The sequence below is a fragment of the Piliocolobus tephrosceles genome, chromosome 1 (assembly GCF_002776525.5).
Source record: "Piliocolobus tephrosceles isolate RC106 chromosome 1, ASM277652v3, whole genome shotgun sequence".
In the NCBI taxonomy this organism is placed as follows: Eukaryota; Metazoa; Chordata; class Mammalia; order Primates; family Cercopithecidae; genus Piliocolobus; species Piliocolobus tephrosceles.
In genome coordinates, this window is record NC_045434.1 from 114,545,844 (window position 1) to 114,567,066 (window position 21,223).

The following is a 21,223-nucleotide window of genomic DNA, read 5'->3' on the forward strand; positions in this document are numbered from 1 at the left end:
CCTAAATCTTTAATAATAATAAAAGACCAGCAGAAGAGTAAGCATCAAATGGAAGCGTCGCTACTGTGCAGCTTGGCCAAGGGCCAGTCCTCTCAGAGCTAGTAATTCTCCAAATTTCCTTGAATTTCTAATGACTTATAAGTTTAACTTCTCCTAGGTGACCAAGACCATAAATTACAGGAATGTATACCCAGAGGATTTCATTATCAGAATGGAACCTACCAAGATGCTCTAAAATATTAATACTCTTGCCATTCTTTGTAAAATCTATAAATTCAAGAAAACCAAATTTGATACAAAGGCTATGGAGTCAAAAAATGCATTTGTAAATTAAACTGCAATGGCTAGTTTTATTTTAACTACACATTAAATATGGGCACAGTTTGAATAGAAAAAGAAGGCTAGCCTACATATGGAGGCCTTGGTAATGGCTTCAGCAAATTTCAGTCTGTCAAAAACATGTATATTTGAAATTGGTGACCAATTTGATCAATTTTTCAAAATGTCATCAGCTCACCAAATATATCCAATTATTTTGAGATGTTTCTGCAGACTTTTTTTTTTTTTGCTACGTTGGTTCTATGAATCAGCCCTTTATGGCTAAGAGACTAATGGGCCTGTCCTGAGTTTGGAGGATTGAGCCAAATAGGAGTGAAATCACAGATATTGCTATAGATATGAAAAAAAAAATACAATGTGCTTATTCCTATGTTTATCCTGGATGCAATTTAAAATATGATTATTGTAAGCTAGATTTACTATAGGGTTTATTTTGTTGTCCTTGGAAAATGTCACCTCAAAGTAGTTCCACTTCTATTTTCCTCAAGGGAGCAGAGATGCTCATGAACACTTGTAGACAGGGGCATACTGTCAAGTTAAAGCAGATATGGAAAAGTTTGTACTGAGAGAGAGAAATATTTTAAACTGTCCAGAATATTAAAAATAAATAAGATTTATATATCAGAAAAATACTCTTCTAGACGTAGTGTCTTACTTCATAGATTAATAACTAATTGTAGACACAATTTTACAGCTTCTTGAAATTATTTTTATTACAATCTAGTTGCTAAGGTCATGTTTTGACAGGATTCTAAAATGAAAATGAGGACTTTACCAGTGATTTCCTGTGCTGGTTATGTGCTTCCTTAAAAAAGAAAAAGAGAAAGAAGGAAGGAAGTAAATAAGGGGGGTGCAGGGAAGGAGGGCAGTAGAGCATCACTTATTGTCTTGCTCATTTCAGGCTAGACTACAACATGAATAACCTTGTTTCAAAGTAAAGCTCCCATTAGTTCTATTATGAAATTACAAGGTATTTTTCCTTCAGGGATCTCAAAGTTATTTTCTGGTATCAATTTGTCAACAGTCCAATGCCTTCCATCCTGTAGTGTCCGGAGCCATGAGGCCCGGAATTAGCCGACCTCTGTTGTTTGATCTCCGAAGATGGCACATTTCCGGGTTCTTTATTATAAATTGTTTCCGCGCGCGCCTAAAGCTTTTCCCGCGCGCGCCTAGACTTCTCCCGCGCGCGCCAACCTTCCCGCGCGTGCGCAAACATTTTCGCGCCCAGGAAGATATTCAGCCTATGGCGCAGGCGCGATCCCGCGCCCGGGAAAATTACAAACCCATGGCGCATGCGCAATTGTAATTTGAGAGAACCCAGCCCCCCCCCCCCCCCCCTCGCCGTTACCGCCCTGGCCCAACCTCTTCCCCTGCCAGCTTATATAAGGCATTGCACTGCCACCATTAAACGAGACTTGATCAGGCTATTTGTCTTGTCCACATTTCTCGTGTTTTCTTGTCTCCTCCATTCCCACTCCCCCTTTCAGGGTCCGTTCGACTGTCCTGCAGGTCGGGACACTGTAGTGCCCAGAGGAGTCTGTCCTGGCATTACGTCTGCAGAGCCTTTCATTAGCCTTATGACAACCCAAGGTAAGAAGCATCAATAATGACTGTAAAGTTTTGTTTTGTTTTCCAAATGTTTACTTAACTAACAAACAATATATACACGAAAAAAAAAAAAGAATGGGTTTAGAATAACTGGAAAACTTAAGGGCAATATATTTATATTTTTCTAAAATCTACTCAAGCTTTCATTCAAAGATTATATTAATACATGTTAGGCACTTAGACAGTGCCTGATGAAATATACTCAATAAAAATTACTTCTTACTTAATGATATCCAGTAATCTCACAACTATTTTTTATTAGTTACTGTGACTTATGGCAAGTCATTTAACCTCTTCACTTCAGTTTCCTCACTTTTTAAATGAGGCTTTCACCTACACATTAGTATTAACATGACTAAAGATACATAAAACCACATTTAAGTTTTTATACAAATATGGAAATACACATTATTTTTATATTTGTACTAATAATTATACAAATTATTAGTATAATAAATATGGGTCTTGAACTTTAGGCACTTTTGAAATGTTAACACTGATAATAATAAATCATATAGAATATATATTATCCCCACTACTAATAAACTGTGGAAAAGGTAATGCTGATGTTCTGTCATTACAAATAGATTCTTCTAAAATAAAGTTTTTCTTGGTGAACATGCATAAATTCATGCCACTCTAAGGATGACTGTAGACAGTCTCATGGAATTATGAAGATTTGAAGAGCAAATCAAATAAAATGGAACTTAAGCAATTTTATAAATGTTTCTTACTGGAAAACAATGGTGAAACCAACAGTCCAATATACCACTGAAACTGTCAGATAGTCAAAAATAAGTATTTTAGAATAGGAGGGAAAACTGAGGTTTGGGCTAGGATTACAGAAAGCCCTCTGAATGTCAGAGATTATGACCTAGAGCAGGTTAAGTTGCTTGTATCTGAATTCTGTGTCATTGTGATCCTTCTTACTGTACCCATCTCTAAATAAGAGCACTTAAACCCATGGTACTTAACGACAGTACCGGTGACTTTGATATTTACCCATCTACTGTTATGTATTATTGCATATCTCAATTATGTAAGTCTCATATCTCTAGAACATTTTTGATAGGCAAAGGCCTGGGTCAATCCAAGGGTCTGGTATGTTATTAAGAGTGACTTTTTCTTGTACTTTTGGTTTCACAGTTAATTGCTTCAGACAATCTTCGCACAAAAAAAGAAAAAAATCCCTGAAACCCAGAAAGTTTAAATAAGTAACTTGTTACTTGATTAGGCTTTTGTAAATATATTTTGAATTGGAACTTTATATTATCTGTTAAGTACTGATGATTTGTGATCACTGAGCTTGCAAATAAATATAAAATAAGAATTACGGTAACTTACTTTTGTGTACCACTTTCCTATTTTATCTAGTACTTTTCATTTTATAAAATACCTTCACCTACATTATTGCATTTAAAGATTGATTATAGAGAGAAGAAGCCAAGTATAAGAGATGATGCTAGTATATTATGTATTGAGAAACGTAAGGAGAGCTGAGCAGGATTTAGATTAATTCACAGACAGCACAATGGTAACATTTGTTACTGTTGAGATAAATCTATAAAAGAAACTTATTTTAAAAGGGAAGCAAAAGACAAGACTTTGCAGTTTCCTTAAGCTAGAATGTCCTTCTATTTCTTCTTCCATCGCAGAGTAGTATACTTTTTTCTCAAAGCTTAGCTCAAAGGCCTTCTGCTTTTATGAAGCTATCACTGATCCCTCTGAGTTTGCAATGAATTGCTTCTTTCTGTGTTCCCATTGCTCTTTACACGTAGTGCCGGCATAATATTTGTTTCTTCTTTGTAAATAATGATTTACTTTATAAAGCTTCTTGAAGGCAGAGGCCAGACTGTCATTGTTATCTCCCATTATGCCCAGCCCAGGGCTCTACAGAGCAAGGGATTTCATAAACACATGCAGAACTGAACTAATTGTTTAGAGGACACTTAGGGAATGCAACTTAGTGAATTCACAGTGGAGAGAAACCACTAAATACTCCCACAAAACATCCCCAAGTATCAACTTCTGCCAGATTCTTCATGAGATTCGTTTGATATCATAAATGATGGTAAAGCCATTGGCAATAAGAAAAACGTGGCAGAGGCCGGGCGCGGTGGCTCAAGCCTGTAATCCCAGCACTTTGGGAGGCCGAGGTGCGCGGATCACGAGGTCCGGAGATCGAGACCATCTTGGCTAACACGGTGAAACCCCGTCTCTACTAAAAATACAAAAAATTAGCCGGGCGTGGTGGCGGGTGCCTGTAGTCCCAGCTACTCAGAGGCTGAGGCGGGAGAATGGCATGAACCCGGGAGGCGGAGCTTGCAGTGAGCCGAGATCGCGCCACTGCACTCCAGCCTGGGCGACACAGCCAGACTCCGTTTCAAAAAGAAAAAAAAAAAAAGAAAGAAAAACGTGGCAGAAAAGATTATTGAGGGTCAATAATTAAAATCAAAGTGGAGAGCAGAAATTTAGGAAAGCAGACAGGTACAAGGATTCTTCATTCCATGGTTAGATATTAAGGGCTCACTATGTATCAGGCACTATACTTAATTGCCGGGGATACAATAAAGAACACAGGTTCATTTCTGTCTGCAAGGAGCTTACAATCTGATGTGGGGGGCAGACTAGTAAGTAATAATTACAAAATGAAGTGGTGAGTGCATTGTTCAGGAGAATTACCTACTACAGCAGAGCAGTTGCATTGCTAAGAAAACTTGCTCTTAAATTAACTTAAAAACATAGTTTCAGTGACAAAAAGGAGTTAGGGATTTTTCGTCTTAAAACAGCAGAACTATTTTAATGTAGGAATTTTAATAATAAAGTTGCATGTCTTGATACCTGTGTTAGATACAGTGAACTCCAAGCTTCTCTTCAAAGAATCCGTATGTCAGTATGTTCAGCTCTCTTACTCTTTGATTCTCCATTTTAAAGTTTAACTTCCTGGTTCTCTTTGCCCCCTTGCCTCTAGTTTCAGTAAACAACTTTCCCACCAGTTCTAATCAGTAGTTCACATCTGTTCCCCTAGTCATCTGCTTTGACCTGAGTCACCCCTGGTCACCTGCTCTGCCTTGAGTCACCCTGGTCACCTGCTCCATCCTGTGTCACCCTTGGTCACCTTCTCTGACCTGAATAATCCTGAGTCACCTGTTCTGTAACCGCCCTTCCCACCAAACTACTCACCCCACTCTGGCTTGTACCCCTGCTCTCTTTAAAATAGCCAGCTGGAATTAGCTTGGACTGTGCAGTCCAACCCTAGCCAACAGAGGAACCACACAGCAGTAGGGGCTACTTGCATTAGGAATAAGAACCCCTTCCCCTCCCTTGTCTAGGTGTGCTCTCACCATTATTCCATCACGAGTCACAACCTTCTATAGAAGTAAAAATTGCCTTGCTGAGAAAATTAAATTTATGTTGGAGTGCTATTTCTTTGTAGCACTGAGGAAGAAGCATTTGGTTCTAACAGCTGTAAATATGTAGATGCAAAACCAAAACCATCACTGCACAAATCTAGCATTTGACAACATTCAGATTTTCCTCAAGAACAATGGTCTTTACTTTCTTAACATCACCAGCATTAAGATTACATACTCTCATAGGAACTTAAATTTCTTCTTTGAAGTGTTTATCACAGTAGTAGTTACTGGTGTACTTATTTAAGTATTTCTCCCTGCTTTTGCCATAAGCTCCAAGACGTTAGGAAATAAGTCTGTTCTGCACATTTTTATACCTCTAGCTCAGTACCTTGCACATAATAGGTACTCAGTTAAATTACTAACACTTGTTACTTTTATCATTCAATGCCACATAAATAAAGTTTCTATATGGATTACAACAGCTTTTTCACCCTTTATGGTACTCTTTCCAGAATGCAGTATGAGTCCTGCACAAAATCAAGTTATAATTGTGAGGCCTGCATGGTCCTTGGGACCAGCAAGCACTGTTGGCCAGGCTGTGACCAGCACAAGGAAGTCCAGTCAAGCTAGAGGTGGAGGCTGAGATCCAGCCTGTTCTCCCCTCCTCAAGCCGTAGTACAAAGCTACATGTATTGGAAGGAAATAGCACCTCTTTCTAATTCAGTCACCTTGATAATGCAACTTGTTGGTGTTTCTAATCAAACACACTGTGAAGTAAAAAATGCAATTGGAGTAAGTAGAAATTATGGAGCTAAGGTTTCATCTAATAGTGTTTTGTTTTGTTGATTAGCAGTGCGGTGGAAATCCATTGGATGCTTTTGAGGAAGGGGATAACATGGATAATATGGCAGCCAAAATAATTGATTTAGAACCTAGCATTTCCATTTCCCATGCAGCAGGAATTCCTCTCACTTGCTATGCCTTTATGAGAGCCAACATATTGAGCTTATTCCAATATGTCATTAATAAAAAGAGCTTTAATTTATTTGCATAATTATTTATTTTGTTAGCTTTCTTTGTTTTCAGAAATAGTTATTATATTGTTCATAGACATTTCTAACGCAGTTGTTAAAACACCGAGCCAATATAATCTCAGTGCAAATGTCATTGTATCCATGAGTGATTATTTTAATTCTGTGTTATTTAGAATACACTTCATTTAATTTAAAATCACAGTTGTGAAATTATTTTGATTTTAAATACCTTATTGAAGGCTGAACCTCACAAGCAGTTAGCTACTAGCTGCCATTAGTAACATCCAGGAAAGCCAGACACATTTCAGAAAGGGAAACTAATAGGAAAACCTTCAGAAGATTCATTCAAAGCAGAAAATAAGAACCAGAAGGACTTGTATCTTTTAGCAACATAAATGATAGTCACAATGATAAAAATAATTAATATTTATTATTTACTATATGCCAGGCACTGTGCTAAGTACATCATCTTATTATTTTTCAAAACAAAGAAGTAAAATAACTTGACTGAGGTACAACTTGAACCTTCAGACCTGTTTAAATCCAAATAAAATATCCATAAAGGCATGCACTTCCCCATGTTAGACATGGCACTTCAGAACACCTGGCTCTAAATGTCTAAAAACCCAGAGAGCTTCTGATCCCAGAAACTTCCTTTCAGGAAGGGACAATTGGCTCTTTTTTATGAGGTCATAAAGAAATATAAAGACTTATCACTGCTACTCTTTTTTTGAGACGGAGTCTCACTCTGTCGCCCGGGCTGGAGTGCAGTGGCCGGATCTCAGCTCACTGCTAGCTCCGCCTCCCGGGTTTACGCCATTCTCCTGCCTCAGACTCCCGAGTAGCTGGGACTACAGGCGCCCGCCACCTCGCCCGGCTAGTTTTTCATATTTTTTAGCAGAGACGGGGTTTCACAGTGTTAGCCAGGATGGTCTTGATCTCCTGACCTCGTGATCCGCCCGTCTCGGCCTCCCAAAGTGCTGGGATTACAGGCTTGAGCCACCGCGCCCGGCCTATCACTGCTACTCCTAAAAGATCCCCCAATTTCCCCTGAACAAACAAGACGACATACAAAATGTGTACTGATCTACCTCCCTTGTCAGTCTAAATGTAAACTTCCTGGCTGTGGTTTTAATTGGAAATAGAACCCTTCCTTGCTGTCCAAATTTATTACAGTTACACATCACCCTCAGGTTTTCATCTAGGAGACAAGTCATTCCGGTGATGGATGATGCAATATTTATATATCATCTTGCAAAGTAAGCAAAAAGACTTTCAGTTTAAAAGCACTATGAGGCTATTGTTATAGTCTAGTAATGAAGACGGTAAATTTGGGGAAAAAATTATATATGGCTAAATATTAAAAATTTTAGAAGAGGGACTTTTATATGAATTGTATAGGTTTAGAGTATATCTTGCAGTTCGGGTGGCCAGTTGTAAGGTGCCACTCTTAAAATTTGTTGCCCCCTGTGTAAAGTTCTAGTCAAAGAATTTTGCTCATAGTTTAGCTCAATGTTTATTTATCCAAATTTCATCTGTCTTTCTGTTAACTTGCCATTCTAAATATTTATTGGTGATGATTATACAACTTCCAAGTGATATATTATTAAATAATTAAAACAAAAATGAGAGATGAAGAGCCATAGTACGTAGAGTTTTATCAAAAATCCTAACTTAATTGTGGTTACCATGATATATCATAAAATCTATTCCTGACAGCTAAGGAAATAAGAGAAACATGATTTCTTAATATAGTAATTCCATAATAAGAGGAAGCATATAAATAAAGAAGACAAAATTTATTAAGGAGAATACTTATAATCTGTTGATAGGAGTTCAAAATAGTGCAACCACATTTGACGAAATGCTCATACTCTACAGTCCAACAGATTGGCTCTGGGGTGCGTACCTTGGGAAAAACAAATCAAACTTGCTCATACACACCAACAGTTTAGTACGAAGATCTTTCTTGTAGAGTGGCTTGTAATTGCAAAGAGTAAAAATAAAAAAAGAAACTTCCCAAATTTCCATTAATGAATTATGTATTTATATAATGAAATATACACATATGCATACATATGTACCTATATATAGTATTAACATGAATTAACATGATCATATAGATCAAATGAATAATTTACAAATATAATGTTGAATGACAAAGCAAATTACAGAATAGTTTTTTTTTTTTTTTTCAGGATGGTAACATTAAAAACTCCAAAATCAAAACTATATATTATTTTTGAACACATAATCCAGGTATAAAAGCATAAAAGCATGGACTAGAAGGAAATACACCAATTCAAGATACTGATTTCTTCTTAGGGAAATAGGGACAAAGATTATTTCAACTCTGTCAGTGATATATATTTTTAAAATTCTTACAAAAACAATATAACATTACCATTGTTAATCATAATCATAAGTGGTGGAGGGTTTTTTGGTCTTTTTTTCTTTTTTCTTTTTTTTTTTTTTTTGAGACACAGTTTCACTCTGTCACCCAGCTGGAGTGCAGTGGCATGAAGCCTCTTGGGTTCAAGTGATTCTTGTACCTCAGCCTCCTGAGTGGCTGGAATTACAAGTGCACACCATCACACCTGGCCAATTTTTGTATTTTTAGTAGAGACGGTGTTTTGCCATGTTGGCCAGGTTGGTCTCAAACTTCCAACCTCAAATGATCCTCCTGCCTAAGCCTTCCAAAGTGCTGGGATTACAAGCATGAGCCACCATGCCCAGCCTATAAATTGTGGTTGCACATGTATTTATCATACTGTTTATGTACCTTAAAATATTTTTAATTGAAAAATAAAGAAAAGTTTTATGATTTTCTTCAAAGTTAAGAACCTTTAAAAGATTAAGGGCCTCTAGCACAGCCAATACCCCGAAGACCTTGTGTATATCAGAGCAATAATCTTTGATATGAATGTTATGGTCAAACAAATATATCTCTGTTCAACGGTTCATTCATTCATTTAACATATGTTTACAGGGCTCTACTATGGGCACTACAAAACACAATTCCTACCCTTTGGAGGTTGTGTTCTGGAGGGGAATATGATATAAATAAATGAGCAAATATATGACCTATGAGATATCAGTTGTATCCTGATAGTCAGAGGTGGCCTGTAAGGAGTAAAACCGTTGACATCTCTTCTGATTGGTCAGTGTTTGTGCTGTCCCAGTTTGTAAATATTTTTACTATAATCCCCATAAAAAAATTCAGAAGATGTATTTTAATAGGGTGGTCAGATAGGCCCCTTTGAGGTTTTTTAAGTGGAGAGCTGAATAAAAGTTAGGAAAAAACTATAGGAAGATATTGAGAATGCAGATCGAAGCCAAGAAGCAGGAATAAATAGTGTTACAAGGAACAGCAAGAGAGTGCAGCTACAGAGGACTGAGCAAGGCAGGAGCAATGAGAGTGGAGGTTAGAGAAGCATGCAGGAGCCAGATTAGATAGAAACTTCCAGGCAGTAGTAAGGCTTGAGATATGATGTTGAATAGACACAAAGTTATGAGAAAAATTGAACAAGGAAAGGCCAGACTGGTTGAGATATTTAAAATTATATGCATACATATATTATTATATTACATACAATGTCTCTATTTTATAATAGTTTATATTATACAGTATATAAATGATGTTGATAGCAGGACAAAAGTGGGGAGCAGGGAGATCAATTAGGAGATACTGCAGGAGTCTAGCCTGGAGACACAGCTGGTTGAGACCTGGCTGTTGGCAGTGGAGAAGGTGAAAAGTGGTTGGGTTTGCAATTGACAGTTTTGCGAACAGCACTTGCTGATATATGTTGTGAGAGATATAAAGGAGTTAAAGAGGATTCTTAGATTTTTCATCTTCAGCAGCTAGATGAGTATAAGTTGCCATTTACAGATATGGGAACTACTAGAGGCAGAATAGATTTAGGAAGAAGAAATCAAGAGTTCTATAATAAACACATTAAGTTTAAACTGCCTACTAGACATCCAAGTAGAGACAGCATGTAGGCAGTTGGCTATATGATAACAGTTGTTATTGATACTGTAAAAAACCAAAAACAAAACAAAAGCATCACACTAACCACTTTTCTCAACACCTCACCCACAAGAATATGATTTTGTTAACTAGCCAACAGTTGCTGACTTATTATTCTGTTTTTTACATGATGAATACAATATGTCCTCTGCTTTCTATGATTTCTAACAGCTTATTTCCATTTATATGAACACGTTAATGGAAAAGAAAGCAAGAACGGAAACAAACACTGTTGATCAGTTCTCTTATCTCTGAATGAAGACACTCATCACGTAATATGTATTTTCAACATTCCATACACTCTATTTACACAATCCAATTTTCTGAGGTTATTTCAGATAAAAAGCTTTTTAAATAACAAAATCTTAGTATTGTAGCTCATAGCCCAAATCATAAACGTTATTTTTTAAAAAAGGTTTTCACTATGGTTTTATTCCATATGCAACAAATAAAATTAGGGGGGAATAGAATAGTTTAAGAGTAGAACGTAGATGTCAGAGTGGGTTTATATCCTCTTTGCACGACTTACTTAGAATAATTATTTAACCTCATGCTTCAATTACTCTGGTGAGTAAGGATAAGACAGGACTGAGGATTATAAGAACCAACACAGTCCAAGCTTTCAGTACAGTGCATGACACCAGGTAAGTTCTTCATAAATATCAGCTACAAGTATTATTTGTAAAAATACAGCACGAGTTCAACTCAACAAGCATGTAACTACTCCTATATGCATCACACCATGTTCGGCACTATAAAAGCACTGTCTCCCGTGATGGCTAAATAGAACATAATTCTGAGCCAGATAGTAGCCACATTGATGAGTATGCTCCCTAACACCTCATATAAGATTAGTCTTTCTAAACTTTGAAACAAAAACCCATATGGAGTGGCCCAGGCATCAACAATCAACCTCAGATTAGCATATTGGCCACCAACTCATTTTCTCTATGTCATGCACACAGCTTCTGTAACTTACGCAGACCACATACGTTGGATTCTGTTCTCTCTTGAGAGAGCATGCGGATGGTCCACAATATGAATGACCTCAGTCCACTCTGACCCACAAAGGAATCCAAAAATTTTGAATGTCATTTTCAAAAAGATTGAGGTCATTTGGTATAACCTTCATATGACCTACAAATCTCAGCTCTCCATATCTGGCAGACAATTTATAGTTTTACACATCCCACATTCATGTCTTCTGGCACCTATGCACACACTAAAATATCTTTCTTTGAAATAGAGAATTCTTTTTCTAGAACAGTCTTTTAACTTCTCGGCAGGCTTCATGTTCCTTACACTTGTCTAATCTTTTCTACCAGTTTATAATTTCTTCCTTCATACAAATCACTATAGAGGAACCATGACAACATTGCTGAAACACAAGACTAGTTTCCAGACCATGCTTAGAAATTGTTTGGAAGTGTACTTGATTTCTTCATTTTATGATTTCCAAGAAGGAAAGGGAGCAACAGGAAAGCAATAAAATGTCACATACGATGGTGAAAAATCACTGTGCAGACATGACCTCATGATAATGTCGGCAGCTGGACTTCTCAAAGGACATTAACCCTCTGAAACAAAAGGGCTATTTCTTTGTACTGGAGCAACACTTAGTTCAATTCTTTATTTAATATTTTAGAAGTCAGTTTCAAAGTACGTCAGAGAGAAAGTAATTCTGCTTTTTCCTCAGCTCATATCTTTAATTTTCATGGAATAGATGCTATATGAATCTATCTATTCCTAGCAAGGTGAGAAGAAATTGACAACCTGCCGATCTCAGTAAGTTCTTTCCAATATTATTCTGATGAAACAAATGTCATTTTCCCCTTTTGTAAGCAAAGAAACTCTGAAATTTCTAAATGGCACACAAAAAAACCAGACTGTCCATCAGTCTGGTGAATTAAAACCAAAGATTTCACACCAGCAGTTTTATACAAGGAATATAAAGGATATTCAACTTTTTTCAAAGGGACTGATTCTAAGTGGATAAGATGCTTTGCCTGAGAGTAAATGACAACTTTGCTAAGTTCTTATAACAGGAACAAAAGACAGAAGCAGGCACTCAGATGAATTTCTCCCAGCCCTAAGATTATGTCTCTGCCACCAAAATCCAGTGCAGAAACACAGGCCGGGCACGGTGGCTCAAGCCTGTAATCCCAGCACTTTGGGAGGCCGAGATGGGCAGATCACGAGGTCAGGAGATCGAGACCATCCTGGCTAACACGGTGAAACCCCGTCTCTACTAAAAAAGTACAAAAAACTAGCCGGGCGAGGTGGCGGGCGCCTGTAGTCCCCGCTACTCAGGAGGCTGAGTCAGGAGAATGGCGTGAACCCAGGAGGCGGAGCTTGCAGTGAGCTGAGATCTGGCCACTGCACTCCAGCCTGGGTGACAGAGCGAGACTCCATCTCAAAAAAAAAAAAAAAAAGAAACACATAACATTTCCATAAAATGAGGAGTGTGGAAAAGTCTCTGAAATGATATCTGTTCTTATGGCAAAAAGATATTTATATTTTGAACTGATTACACTGACAGAAAATTGAGTTTCTGTAAAAGGTCCAAATATTACATATATATAATATTAATTTTTGGCTTTAGTAAAAAGTTAGAATCTAAGAGGAAAAAAGTACAAAGGAGTTAAAACTCTTACAGTTAGAAATAAAGAAATTTAAATCGCCAAGAAACATTAAAAATCAACCCTCTCAATAAATGCATCTTTAAAACATGAAATGCCATTTTTACCTTCAAATATGTCCCTATATCAATCTCAAATTTAAAACATCATAACCTTAGGAAAACAGACGGTGGGAATAAGATAATTTTGTCATTATTATTTTGGTTAAACTCCGTATCCTCATTTACTTGCTAAGGCCTTTTAGTGGAAGAAAATGAGAGAATATAATGTGCAGTATTGATGAGGACCTAATGACTAGCATAATTGCATAACATGCTGGTAGAACTATAAATTGTTACCTATCTTTCTGGTGGACAATTTGACAACACCAATCAAGAATCTTAGAGTGTAAAATCCAAAAAACTGAAATGCCTAGGAATAGAAGGCTGACTGAAGAAATATTCCTATGGTAGAATACTATACAACACTTTATCTCAAAAACTTCATGTTAAATTTAAAAAAGGATATGATGCAATGTTTGGTACAGTATTTTCCCACTTATTCAAGTTTCAAAAACAATGCTACGTATAATTTGTGGATCATAATCAGTATATAATTTCCAATTAGTTGTTAAGTAAGAGAAAAGAATATAATGGAAGAAAAAATACCAGAGGCCATAACACATAGAAAGTGTAAGTTCTGTTTTGTGAAGCTTTTGTTTTGGCTGTGTATGGGGATAAGTGTGTGTTTACTGTGTTCCAACATAAAATCTATTTCTCACTGTGGATCGATTTAAAGCAAATTTTAAAGCCACAGGTATAGTTTACAAGGTGTAATTTACTCATCTTCAGCTTATTGCTTCCAAAGAGATCTCCTGACTTCGCTTAATACCGTGTGGTCAAGGCTATCTTCCTTCTTCCTCCAGAAGCACAGACAAAAGAGAGCAATGACCAGAGAGAGGGACCTGCCTAAGTTCCCTGACAACTCTTTCCCCATGACTGACGCAGAGTATATATTCAATGGCAGTTCCATCCCTGGACCACACAGGAATGTAGCCCTACCTTTTCAGCCTAAATTAAATACAATACAATGAGCTCAACATCCTAAAAACACACAGCATTGAAATCATTTTGCCATATCATTCTTTAAAAAATTACTACTATGTTTTCCACGTTTATTTTTGTCCTTATATATCCTTCAGAAATATTACTTTAATAGCTATACATATTCTATTATGTGGCTACACAATATTTTATTTAATAGCCTTTTTACTTTGATATCTTGATGTTATTTTCATTCTTTTTTCCATTGGTTATAATGCTGTGTTGGACATAAATCAGGACAGTCTTCTTTATCTCAACAGATTCTTATTTCCTCACATATCAAACCTCCTATATTTAATTAGAAATAGAAAAAATAAATCTCATAGTCTAAATAAAGAGAGATTTCAGTATCTGAGTTCAGAGTAGATTTTGCCTCTACAATTTCTTTTCTGAGAGCAGCATAAGCTGCCCAAGTACGGTAGCTAAATTTTGCTAGTTGCCTCTTAATTTACAGAGGAAAACATTAGATTTATGATAAATGTGTTCAAGAAATAGAAAACATTATGGTAATCAAATACAGGCATGTGTCACTTTATGACAGGGATACATTTTAAGAAATGTGTCATTAGGTGATCTCGTTGTGTGAATATCAGAGAGTATACTTACATCTAGATGGTGTACCCTGCTACACACACCTAGGCTACATGGTGTAGCCTATTGCTCCTAGACTATAAGCCTGTACAGCATGTCACTATACTGAATACTATAGGCAACTATAACATGATGTTAAGTATTTGTGAACCCAAATCTACCTAAACATAGAAAAAGTACAGAAAAATACAGCATTTTAATTTCATGAGACCTCTGTAGTATAAATAGTCCCTCATTTACCAAAACATCATTATGTGGTGCATGACTTTATAATATTCAAATCAATTAATTAGCTAGAACCATGTTATCATGTATTTGCTGCCTAGGAGTATGTTAAATGCTATGAGGAATAAAAAACAATGTAATATATAGTCTTTAGTGAATTCCTACTATGCATTAGCAAGTGTGGTGGCTCTCACATATCATCCCACTTAAAGAGTAATGACCCACTTAAAGAGTCAGAATACAGTAAACATATGAAGAAATGTGTATGTGGGTGTATAAATCAATAAGATCTAATGAGGTGCTAAATGGTGGAATACAGTTGAGTACACAGGCAGTGCTGGCTACTATATATGTCTATCTAGATATAGAGATATATGCATATTATACAGATAGATAGATAGAGAGATTTAACAAGAGTTAAAGTCAAGAGAATTATATGACCTGAAATTAACTTGAGCTAGACATTGAAATATAGGTGGCATCAGAGTAAGTGGAGAAGAGCACGGACTATGCTAAACAAAAGGAATGTCTTCTGCTTGTCCTCCTAGAGACAAGAGATGACATGAGGTAAAGGGCTTCATGGTGATAACACTAGTCCTCAAAATCAGGATCAAGAGACCATCCTAAAGCCCATGTTAAACACAAAACAAAACAAAACAAAATCAAAGAAGAGCAGAGCAAGCCTTCCAAAATTCTGGAGAATATGTCCATCGTACTTCAAAACAGTCCAGAGAGACTGATGTTTTAGGACAATACTTCTCACACTTTGCAAGTGATGATCCTCTAGACTAAAATCAGACAAGGTTATCTCCTGGGGGACGAAGGAAGTAACTTCAGTATTCCACTGCAAAGCAGTCATTATTTTGAGGTCTCATGTTTCACCTTTAAAAATCTTGCATCTCTGCATTCGGTTAAATATTTCCCCTAATCTTAATGTGAAATTGGAGTTCCAGGTAGATAACCCATATTTGTTTTACTCAACATATTCTGGTATCTCTTAAATTAATAATTATATATGCATATTTGAAATATATATATATAGAGAGATAGATATAGATATAGATATTTCAACCTGATATATATATCAGGTTCTTTATTGTTTTGTTCCTCTTCCATCCTGGCTGTATCTGCCAGATATAAGAAGTCTACCATTAACCAGGGGACCAGGCAGTCATTAAAACACTGTGCCACCATCTGCTCCACCCAGTTTTTTTGTTTGTTTTTGTTTTTTGAGACAGGGTCTTGCTCTGTTGCCTAGGCTGTTGTGCAGTGGTGTGATCTTGGCTCACTGCAGCCTTGACCTCCTGGGCTCAAGAGATCCCCCCACTTCAGCCTCCCAAGTAGCTGGGACTACAGGTGCATGTCACCATGTCTGGCTAACTTTTGTAGAGATGGGGTTTCTTTCTGTTGCCCAGGCTGGTCTTGAACTCCTTGACTCAAGAGATTCACCTACTTCAGCCTCTCAAAGTGCTGGGATTACAGGTGTGAGGCACCACACTTGGCCAACCCAGCCTTTTTTTCTCTCCTTTTCTGGCACTGTTTAATATTAGGCATTTGGCTACCAGATAGTATTTTCCAAGTGGCCCTTTGACATGTTGCAAAATAATATTTCACCTTTAAATTCTGAGTGCTGGTCTTATTTCTCTATTCTTCTACCCTCTGAATAAACACTACTTTGTATTAATTTTGCTCAGGACTTCCATTGGCGGCAACGACCATATGCTATTTGACTTTGGTTATCCCCACCACCACTAGGTTTTGCATGTGAATGCTCTACTCACTTCACTCTGCACACGAGGGTTTGCAGTAATGTTTGTGAGGCTTTAGCTCAACAAAGAGCACTTATGCACACTAGCTGGGACAATAAATGACAAGAGGTGGTTTTAGGTTTTGTTACCTTTGCCATAATCTTCATCAGCTCCTTTCTAAGACCTCCCCAACAAGCCATGCATGCTATGCCAAGGCAGTTTCAACTCAAATCCAGTTGTCCCCTTCCAATCAGATTGCCAGTCATAGTCCCCTGGAGATGCTATAGAGTCCTGATGAGAAGTAGTGGGCAATAGGCTATACGCTCCCAAATTCAAAAAACAGGTAGAGTACTTTAGACATGATGTAATAGATCATAAGGAGCTATTGTACACTCCTCAGAAAGGAAATACTTGATATAGTGGTATATCAGAAAGACTGATTTCCTTGGAACTTAATTCATTCCAAACATGAGTTAAACTTTTCTAAGAAATAAGTCTAAATAATGAACTAATAACAATGAAGTGTTAATAATGAAAGAACTGAAGGTTTTAAAAAATTCCATTTTGGCATAATTAAGGGATAAGTCAGTTCAAATGAAAGGTGTCACTGTTATTAAAACTTCATTCATTTACTGAATTATGTTTCATGTGAACAGAGTGTATTTTTAAGATTATTTGATTATTATATAAGTCAATGTCATTTCCAGTTTTTGGAAAATTGATAGTAATTGTCATTGAAAATGTAACTGAGTTTATCAAATTAATTTCTCAAGGGCCACCTGATAGCCACCAGATGGCAACCTGAGCCAAAGGTAAATCAGAACTTGAAGTTATAGATAGCCCTGAGACTACGAGTTACCAGTCACTCATCTCTCACGGTTCCTTTGAAACCACAAAACACAAAGACTTTCTACCACTTCTGTAAATTCCATTGGAACATAATGAAATATGCTCTATCCACAATGCTTACAATAATTAAAGTTTTTTTTTCATAATAGAAGTCTATCTAGAAATAGCACAATATGGAATGATCATTAATAGATCTGTTAAGGTCCTTAAACAAATGTCTATCGAGAGCATAGGCACGCACTAGTAAATTTCCTAAGGAAAATCCATTTTCATTTCACATTCTGACATTTTATTTAGAAAAATTATACCTTTTCTTTTAATTATTTCAGTAAACATAATGAGGTTATTGCTAACTATACCTCAGAGTACTTTATTTTCTCCAATTTTTTAGTAATATGAGTCTACTTGTAATTAAAGGCATGCTGCATTAATGATGCTGAACGTCTCCAAGGGAAACATTTAATGTCCACCTCATAATATTATGCCAAAATTACATGCACAGAAGACTTTTTAATAATCTTTGTTTCCTAATTTAGTTTTGATTGGCTCTGAAATCCATAGCAGCACTCAAGGGCTTCCATTTCTACAGTCATCAGCACTTCTGCACCATAAATTGTACAAACGCACATGAGTTCTTCCGTCTGTAGGCTCCTTTTCAAAGCGTCTGTTTAACTTATCCAGAAAATTAGCTGCAGGCTAGAGATAATTGCAGATAATTTTGCCATTTTTAAGCCACTGGGGTGTACGCGAAGATATGACAGCTAACTTTGTCTAAACACAAAGAAAAAGTCATAGCTTTGTGTTGTCACTTCAGCTTTACACACAGGTTCAGATCATCCTCTCTGCTCTTTATAAAAATTGAAACAAATTGTAGTCACTAAATGATCTGTGTTTCCTGACAAAGCTCTGCCACCTGAAGCTTTCAATGTGGCTGAAAAGATAGGATCTATTCAAATGTGTTCTCCCAGCCTAAAAAAAAGGGTTAACCCCTGCCTTCCCTTCAGATTCTTCCCCATTGATGAAAACAGAGATTGTCTTTAGCCATCATCAACTCAAAAGGAATACATCAACTTAAAAAGAAAATGTACGTTTTTAAATATACACAATTTGTGTATATATATGTATATGTGTATGTGTATATATGTATATGTGTATACATATATATACACACATATATACACACACACATTTCTCTTCCTTATCCACTATGATTAATAGAAATGGCAGTGCTCTCCTGAAAAACTAATGTTTATAAATACTGGTACAATTAATATAGAACACTTTTAAAGTGCTTCACATTGAAGATTTATTAACTATGCCATCCAGGTTAATAAGCAGAGATCTATTGTTAAATGGAATCCATATGCTCTTTTTTTCCTGAAATTTTACTCTATATTAAAATAAATGCAACATTAATGGATAGTCACTGGCATATAATGATAAAGTCAATGAAAAAAGCAGCAACACGGACTCTTAATGCAATGCCAATGAATTTCAACTTTATATTAAAAAAATCGGCCTGAGGAATTATAGGTATTTCTCTCAGCACATGTTCCCTTGGTGCTCAGAACAGCTATAGCCACAGCTAATAGGAGCGTCACTAGCTGAACAAGTGATTACTGAAACAATTTTGCAGCAAACATTTACATATAGGGGTTAACCAGTGGCTGTATTCATGTGGCAGCTCCCCTGATGTAATAGGCCATAACGACTCTGAGGGAGCAGGTATGGATGCAAGTGTCAAGGAGGGGAGAACACACAAGTCATAACACAAATGACTTTATGGATTCCCATTACACCCTGGGCTAAGGAGTACCTAAACAGGTTTGATAGGACAGCATCCTGAGACAGTTTCCCAACCTTATGTCAGGAATCCTCACACTAAAGGGTTTTATGGAACATCCAAAAGTGCAGAGAGGAAGAGTTGCTATATTAGGCCATTACCATTGACGTGGTATATAATATGCATACAAATAGTCCCAAGGTGTATATTTAAAGGATAGATTATTAAATTTGTTATGCCAATCATATGCATATTAAGGAATACATATTAAGCATTGACAGGTAACATTTCACAAACCTTACATTCTCCCTTGGAAAACCATTCTGTCCAATGACAAGTTTACATCCCCCAGGGCTTCCAAATATGTGCATCACTCTAAGATGCAGCGTTTTAAAGACTGTCCTGCAGAGTTTCATGTGAACATACAAAGTATACACGTTACTGCACTTGAGAAAGCTGAGGGATATTTTAATTCTTTTTTCCCATTTGGTCTGTAACATCACTTAGCCAGTGGACTGAGAGGAATTGACTCGTTTAAATACCTTAGACCATGTCCTTTGAAAGGCAGACATGGGAAGATCTGTAACATGCCCTTTGCACTCATGATGGGAGAAAGAGGCAAGCTGAAGACACCAAGTAAACCCTTCAACATGACAGACAGGAACAGTGCTGAACAAGCATTCTCTGGCCAGAGACTGAGATCAGGGAAGCTGCACCCACAAATCACACCTTGAAAACATCACACAGGGCCTGTGAGAGGGAAAACAGCACCCTGGGAAAGGAAATTTGCTATTTGACTTAGATCTGTAAATTATTAAACAATTCCAGAAGGGATATGTTGTTACAAGTGTCATGTAAACCAATATATAGAGCTAGAGTGTTCTCAGTAATATGCAGACTTGGCCCGGAACTCATCCTGTGCTATGAAGAGTAGAAGACTACGCAACCTATCACCCAAACAGCAATTTCAATCCACATCTGTAATGAGCTCTTATAGCTGACCTTTTATGAGAAATTATTAAGGACCTCATATAAAGCCACCACAAATGTCTCTGCTCCTTTACACCGATTTATTATGATTTTGCTAATGTGTTTGAATAAACTCCTTCTCTGGAAGTCTCTGCTTTCCAAAACGCAACTTTTTTGCACAGCACATACCTGTTCCCAGAGAGATGGGTCTTCTCTTTGAAATATTTAGTCTTTCAGGGCACTTTAGTCACAGTGACACCTCATAGCCAAGTGCTTTTTCTCACTCTCCACAAAATCAGGTTTAGACTATAATTCAAACCAGTCCCCAAAGGCACTTCTGAAAAATGGCAAGCCCTTAGCTTTAAGGTGAAAACACTCTTTATTGCTCAAAATTGTTTCCTGCTACAAAACCTTTTTCATGCTGCTAGGTCTAAGATGATCTTATGCTAATTTAACTCACTGGGGACTGTGAACAGATGCTACTTTGATTAATAGTATCACTATCCTGAAAATGCCAGGCCAGGTTCAAGATAATATAGTCAGGTAAGATTACTATTAAAATCTGCCATACAATTATACCTGTTATGTGGAGAAAAATGGGATCACAGTTCTTGTATGAAATAAAAACCACCTATAACAAAAAGAAAAAAAAAAACCTAAACCAAATAAACTCACCATCTTAACTCTTTAGCACATTAATGTATACCATTTTAATCACCAGCCTCCTTACTAATACTTATAGAAATATTGTCAGCTATGTCTTTCATAAAAATTCAATGTTACCCTAATATTACCTTTTCACATGGTATTTAACTTTCCATGCAGAAAGAAAAAAGACTTATATAAGCCACAAGAACAATGAATTCTGTAACTTTGCTTATCAAAAAAAAAAAAAAAAGATCTGAATTTATATATGCTGAGCCCTTGCTTTTCAGCAAATAAGTTTTCTGTGTTCCAAAAGTCATCTTTA

General features: G+C 36.7%; 1 protein-coding gene across 11 annotated transcripts in view; it reads right to left on the minus strand.

Annotated features, from left to right (window-relative positions):
• The window catches only part of NTNG1 (netrin G1), a 355,336-nt gene that overhangs the window by 324,673 nt on the left and 9,440 nt on the right, over positions 1 to 21,223 (minus strand). The gene's annotated exons all lie outside the window — the stretch shown is intronic.